This window comes from Chenopodium quinoa, unplaced genomic scaffold (genome assembly GCF_001683475.1).
Source record: "Chenopodium quinoa cultivar QQ74 unplaced genomic scaffold, ASM168347v1, whole genome shotgun sequence".
In the NCBI taxonomy this organism is placed as follows: domain Eukaryota; kingdom Viridiplantae; phylum Streptophyta; class Magnoliopsida; order Caryophyllales; family Amaranthaceae; genus Chenopodium; species Chenopodium quinoa.
In genome coordinates, this window is record NW_018742726.1 from 154,593 (window position 1) to 161,727 (window position 7,135).

At 34.6% G+C, this 7,135-nt stretch overlaps 1 long non-coding RNA gene across 1 annotated transcript; it reads right to left on the reverse strand.

Moving 5' to 3' along the window:
• Window positions 1-4,138: 4,138 nt before the first annotated feature.
• Window positions 4,139-5,412, reverse strand: LOC110723229. The gene is made up of 3 exons (XR_002511685.1): window positions 5,394-5,412; window positions 5,192-5,293; window positions 4,139-4,198 (listed from the first exon to the last, which is right to left on the reverse strand). It is a non-coding gene; the product is annotated as an uncharacterized LOC110723229 (long non-coding RNA).
• Between the last annotated feature and the right edge of the window lie 1,723 nt (window positions 5,413-7,135).

The window sequence follows — 7,135 nt, forward strand, 5'->3', positions numbered from 1 at the left end:
CTCCTTTTACTCTAAATAAAACCCTTTTTAGGAAATAACCAAAATATTACCGCTACCGTGATAATGGCTAAGGTTAATTTTCAAAGTCTCACAATGCAAGTCTAAAAAATAAAAACCAATTTAAAAATAAAACTTGAGTTCACAACCTCAAAACAAATGTAATATAAAACAATCACAAGTTGGAACCAATTCAAACATGGCCCTTCTTAAAAACCAATTACAAACAAACATAATATTGTTAGTCCATAAACAATAACCAATAATTCAAATTTATTAAAACTAAGAAACATAACAAGTAACTCTCTGCACTTTATCCAATCATTCTCTTCATGCTTCAAGTACCTGTTACTTCCTCTTTATTTCAACTCTCTACTCACCATAAAATGGGTCATAGTAGGGTCAATCCAAAGGAAAGTCAAACACAAACACAAAAGTACGAATCAGCAAAGCTGAGTACATATGCACCACACTCAAATGAATATCATAGCATCAAAACAGAAATAATTAAAACATGTTCGTCACACAATCACAAGTCAACTTACCTTTAGTTCATAACTAGCAATATTAATTATTAATTATAATTTTGGATTACGCATCGAATGGGTTTCCTTCCTTGAAAATAGCCCATTTAAATATTGAGCTTCCAATCAGGGAGCTATCCCAATTGGCACCTACTATGTCACTTTGTAACGGAATTCCAGCACATTAATCATAAAAGAAAGTACAGCGTCCTGTACCTCTGTAGAAGCTATGGTTAAATATAAAACCCCATAACTCCCTCCATATGTTCATACTCAAGGTATATACGTTCCAAGAGTTTTGGTGCGTATCCTCTTACACTTTACGTGATTTACCAATGTAACTCGTGATGACTCAACCCAATCAATCAAGAACAAACATAATAACAATTAATACATACTTCCAATTCATTCTTGAATTAATTAGTAAGCACATACTATTTATTTTAATTAAGGTTTCTTGCCTAGTTTTGTGCACAAAATTGCACGATTACTACCTTGGTGCATAAAATTCACTACTAAACTTCCTTGACTCAAACTCAACTTACATGAGCGAGTAAATAAATAAACTAACTTCTTGACCCAACACCAATAATAAATGGGTGAGAAATAAATTCATGAATCATGCTCAATAATTCTAACTTTAGCTCTATAATTCATATATAAGCCTTGCTTATTAAATACATGTTTTCTTTATACTTGAAAATATAACATACTTCCATGATTCATACATACGCAACTTGTATCATGCTGCAAATAACATATTCACTTGCTTTCATAACAAATCATGCTCAACCAACATCAATTCCAAGTATATAATCAACCAAACATGCTACTAATTCATCACTTAAATCATACTTTACAAATCCTAGCATGATACTACGCACACACCAATATTCTTGTGCACATATGTGCCTTGAATAATGCCTAAACTCGGCCACACTCGGTAGAAATCACCTAGATTGACGCTTCCTACAAATAAGAATACATAACTATAATTAATCTACTCTTCTCACAAATTTCCGGCAACTATAATTTACTTTAAACCTTACTAATTAACCCAATTTAATGACATAAAAGCCATAAAACCTTTTCTTTAAGTGGGAACTTCAAATCCTTTCAAAAAGACTTAATTTTTATATTTAATGTAAAACATCTTTAATAGACTTAAAAATCATATTTAAATCATTAAAACCTTTTTCCCTTTTATGGGTAATCAAACCCTAACTCAATAATTAAAAAGTAGTGTGCATAGATAAATTTCGGCATTAATTTGAGGGCTTTAAACTCATTAAAAACTTGTTTAAAACATTAATTAAACAACAATAACAACAACCTAGGATCAAACCCTAACCATAAACATTAAATTCTCAAATCCTAGGGTTTGTAAATTGGGGTTTTTGATTGAATAAAAATCTGAAAATTATATAAATAATTTAACAACATCAAATCCCAAAATCAATACCAAAACATAATCAAAATCATGCTTTAATTTAATAAAAACAATACAATTAAATTAGGAAGAGAAAAATAGTTTTTTTTTTTAATAACACTACCAAACCGCAAAAGAGGAGAGGGAAGGAGGGGGTGGCGCACGGCGGTGCGCCGGCTACTGCTGCTGGCCACCGGTGGTTGCTGGTTGCTGCCAGTGTGAGGGGAGAAGAAGAGGGAGAGGGAGGCGTGGGGAAGAAAGAAAAGGAGGAGGAAAAAGAGAGGAAAAATAAGGAGAAAAAGGAGAGAGAAAATTAAAAGAAAACCTTTGAAATTTTTTGTGAAATCTGACAATTATGATTTTAGAGTGAAAAATCTTGAGGTTTTGAAATATTTATACTCTCCTTTTAAAACAAAAACTCATAATTACAAAACTATCATTTTTAAATCCTACTCCCCCTTGACTTCTTCCTTTGGGGCCAACCTGTTGGGCTCTTAAGTGTCCTCAATATCCCAACAAGTTGATCCAACTATTTAAATAAAGATGACCCAATTCAAAATACTTTTATTGCCTCAATTAATGACTCATATTATTTTATGCACTCACATAATATTAAAATAATTAATTTCTTTTAAAGATAAAATGAATCATTTTAGTTATAAAAATAAATAAAATTAATAATTTATATATATATATTATAAAAATACGGAGCATTATAGTCAGCACTAGAGTGCGTTGCAAGCACACTGCTATGGCCAGCATAACGCACGAGCAATGCTGTCAGCCACTAGCAAGTGGCTTGGCGCAGCTGTGGCTGTGCGGGGGTAGCACCCACGAATGGCAGTCGGGCTTGGGTGCCTAGTAAACCGGGCCTCTTGGCTTGGTGCTAAACACTCGGCCATTGTTGGGCTATTAATTTTGCGTTTTTTTATTAATTAAAACGAGGCTAGGCCTCGATTTTTCCGGGAATTTGCAAAATAATTTGGCAAATATTTGGGTTAATCGGCTTAATTAATTTTAATTAAATTAATTTTAATTAAGTTGGATGTGGAATTTAGTGGGAGCTTCATTAATCGTTTTGAGCTATTATTATTGCGTTGATTAACATAATCAAATAACAACTTTGACTAGTTTTAATTAGGCGTGTTAATTGGATTAACCACCTAAGTTAGTAACTAGTTTTGCACTCGTTTTGCATCGTTGCTTGAATTATTTGTAAAATGAATAGGTCATTCACGTTAGTGAATGGGTGAATGGAATAGATATACTAATGCAGGTTTTACAAAATGGCAACTAGTAGGGCCCAACTAGGATAGAAAATACAGACTGCGTTCCGTTATGTATTTTTGTAAATCTAAATACGAACTGTGTTTTGGTAAAGTATTTTTGTACTTAAATTATTTAGATTAGTCCTACCTTTTCTAGTAGTTTCATAATTGATGGTGATGTCTCGAAGACGTCGTTTCTAAGAAGACGAAGTCAAGATGATGCAATGAAGGCCCTTGAAGATTCGAAGATTCAAGTTTCAAGGGGTCATGCTAGTTGTCAAGACTACACGAAAAGAGCAAATTGGCAACGGTTCAAACCCCCCCAAAGGCAACGGTTTTGAACCGTTGCGTATTTGAGGGTTGCCAAATCCCAAAATAATTGGCAACGATTCAAAACCGTTGCCAACTCAAGCAAACCGTTGCCAATTGACCATGGACCCTTTTGTTTTTTAAAAAAAAGAAAAAATAATTGGCAACGGTTAACCGTTTCCAATTGCTTGAGTTGGAAACGGTTAACCGTTGCCAAATAAAATGGCGCGCTTTTTTTTTTTTTTTTAATATTGGCATCGGTTAACCGTTGCCATTGACCTGTATTCTCTTTTTTTTTTGCTGCACAAATATTGACCTTTTTTTCTTTTTTTTTTTGGCTGCAATATTATTAGTATTATAATATTAATATTAATAATAATAATTATTATTATAATAGTAATAATAATAATAATAATTATGATAATAGTAACAATAATTAGTATTATTAATAACAATACATAAATAATTAATAATAACAATCGCAAGAGATGATATAAATTAGAAAAATGTTTCATGTATAGTACATAATTAGTAAGCTAAGGCTAGGATTGATGAAGTAGCTAGCTAGTAAACGATATTTACAAATTAAATGTGATGTAGGTCGCCAACATCTCCCGAATTTCACGGAGTTCCTCGCTCGTGTATGGCTGTCCCGTTTGCCCCTTGCAAAACTTAGAATACACAAAAAGTGAGTTAGTAGAAGTGAAGTAATAATAATTGGGGTTAGTTAAATGTGACTAATGCTTGAGATTACAAGAAAAGAGCAAGTAAGAGGTTTTGGGACGCAATTTCAACCAAAATGGCTCAAGTAAGGCCATTTTAGCTACTAGGATGCCTATTTTCGATAATTCTTGTCTATTGAACTCATAACTAGTTAAAACATGTCATTATCACTTAGTTATAGGTGACTAATGCTTGAGATTACAAGAAAAGAGAAAGTAAGAGGTTTTGGGATGCAATTTTAACCAAAATGGCTCAAGTCAGGCCATTTTGGCTACTATGATGCCTATTTTCTACAATTCATGTCTATTGAACTCATAACTAGTTAAAACATGTCATTATCACTTATTTATAGGTGACTAATGCTTGAGATTACAAGAAAAGAGCAAGTAAGAGGTTTTGGGATGCAATTTCAACCAAAATGGCTCAAGTAAGGCCATTTTGGCTACTATGATGCCTATTTTCTACAATTCTTGTCTATTGAACTTATTACTAGTTAAAACATGTCATTATCACTTATTTATAGGTAAATAATGCTTGAGATTACAAGAAAAGAGCAAGTAAGAGGTTTTGGGACGCAATTTCAACCAAAATGGCTCAAGTAAGGCCATTTTGGCTACTATGATGCCTATTTTCTACAATTTCTTTTCTATTGAACTCATAACTAGTTAAAACATGTCATTATCACTTATTTATAGGTGACTAATGCTTGAGATTAAAAGAAAAGAGCAAGTAAGAGGTTTTGGGACGTAATTTCAACCAAAATGGCTCAAGTAAGGCCATTTTGGCTACTATGATGCCTATTTTCTACAATTCATGTTTATTGAACTCATAACTAGTTAAAACATGTCATTATCACTTAGTTATAGGTGTCTAATGCTTGATATTACAAGAAAAGAGCAAGTAAGAGGTTTTGGGACGCAATTTCAACCAAAATGGCATACCTCTTCAAGCTGACGTGTGTCTGTACAATGACTCATCACTATGTCATACATGAATCTCATCATGTATAGGCCACAGTCAACTCCGTTTTCCTGTTGTGCGCACTAGCATGAGAAACAAAGCACATGAATCAAAATGCACAGAAAATAAGCAACATCTTAAGCATTGTAAATTAAGAAAATCACAACACCATGGGTGAATTACCTTGGGTGCTTTCCATGTAGGACCTCGAGGAGATCGAGGATTTATCTTCTTCATGGTACTACAAAAAATCAAAGTAATAAGTTCAAAATTTGACTAGTATAATCAATACATATGAGTTCAGATATGAAAATGAATAACAAGAAGTGAAACAAACTAGATGCTTACTTTTGCAGTATGGACTTCACGAGGCGCTTTCTTACTTGAGGTAACCGAGTAGAATCAAAGTAGAAGATTGTGTTACTGGAAACAAAAATCACAAGTAGGGTCCAATGATAACTACACACGAGACAAACAAATCAATAGTTAGCCTTACAACAAATAAACTGGGAAAACACATGAACTTGACTAGCATAACCAGACGTACTCCTCATAGTATGGGACGAATATAAACTTGTCTCCCGCACTCACTGATTGCCTGATACCCCGTTCAACATAGTACAACACGTCAGCGGAGTTTCCTACGATTCTAGCAGTGGACATCTGCTCAGGGCACAACCACCCAACTTGACAAGGAGATTCAAGCTCCCATATTTGCTCCTGGAGTGCTCTGCATGCATGATAACACAATGTTAATCGAAAACCAAATGACAAACACCACTAAACTGAATAACATAAATTGAGTACCAGTTGAATTACCTCATGGATATTTGAATGAGGGAAATGTTAAGCATTGCACCACTTAGAAATTCCTTGACATCTTCTTTGAATAGCCATGCCGTTGCATCATCATCGTAGTGGAACATTTCCTTAGGAAGTTGAATTCGGATGGGGCTGTCATTAGGCAACACGCAAACACGGTTGTGCAAATATGCTAACTCCTGGGATAGCGATTGAAGCACCGTGTCTTCAACTAATGGAGTAGCTTGCGTAGCTGAACCTCGTGAAGGGCTCTTCATCGACGCCTTTCCACTCACCGAGCCATGTTCACTCCCGTTCTTTGGCCCCTCCACCCTCTTCTTTGGAGTTTGGCTTTTCCTCGATGGCTAATAAGACAAATCATACAAATGGTTAGAAAATATTTCCATCCAACTCTTGGGAAAAAAAAGATTAAAGCGTGAAATCTAAATCTTAATTACCTGGTTCATCAACCGTATCCAAGCAGATGGCCATTGCACAAAACTACCTTTTGCTGCCCAGAGTGTAGTGAACTCATCCTCCTCCACGGGCACAGGTATTAAGATGTCCTCGAACCCGGGAACCACAGAATGGATCCCGACAGAATAATGCTCAGGCAGAAGAGGTCGAAGATGGACTGTACCTTGTTCGGCCGGTTGTGCACTACCATAGGCAACAACATTCAAAGGTCCATCATATGATTCGCCCGGGTGAAGAAGTTCACAACGGGTCTCTTCCTGCACCAATTAGGAAGATACTTCATTTAAATATTCATAACTAAGTATCTTAGGTGTAATATAGGAGTTAAATCAAGCATTGAGCTAAAATCATGAAAAATGGGCAAGTTAGAACTCATTTAGGCCATTTCGAGCCGTAAATACTCTAAATGAACCTAAAACTTGTGAAATTTCTTTTTTTAGGTTGTTTCATGCCATAAATATTCATAACTAAGTATCTTAGGTGTAATATAGGAGTTAAATCAAGCATTGAGCTAAAATCATGAAAAATGGGCAAGTTAGAACTCATTTAGGCCATTTCGAGCCGTAAATACTCTAAATGAACCTAAAACTTGTGAAATTGCTTTTTTTGAACCGTATCAAGCCATAAATATTGATAACTAAGTATCT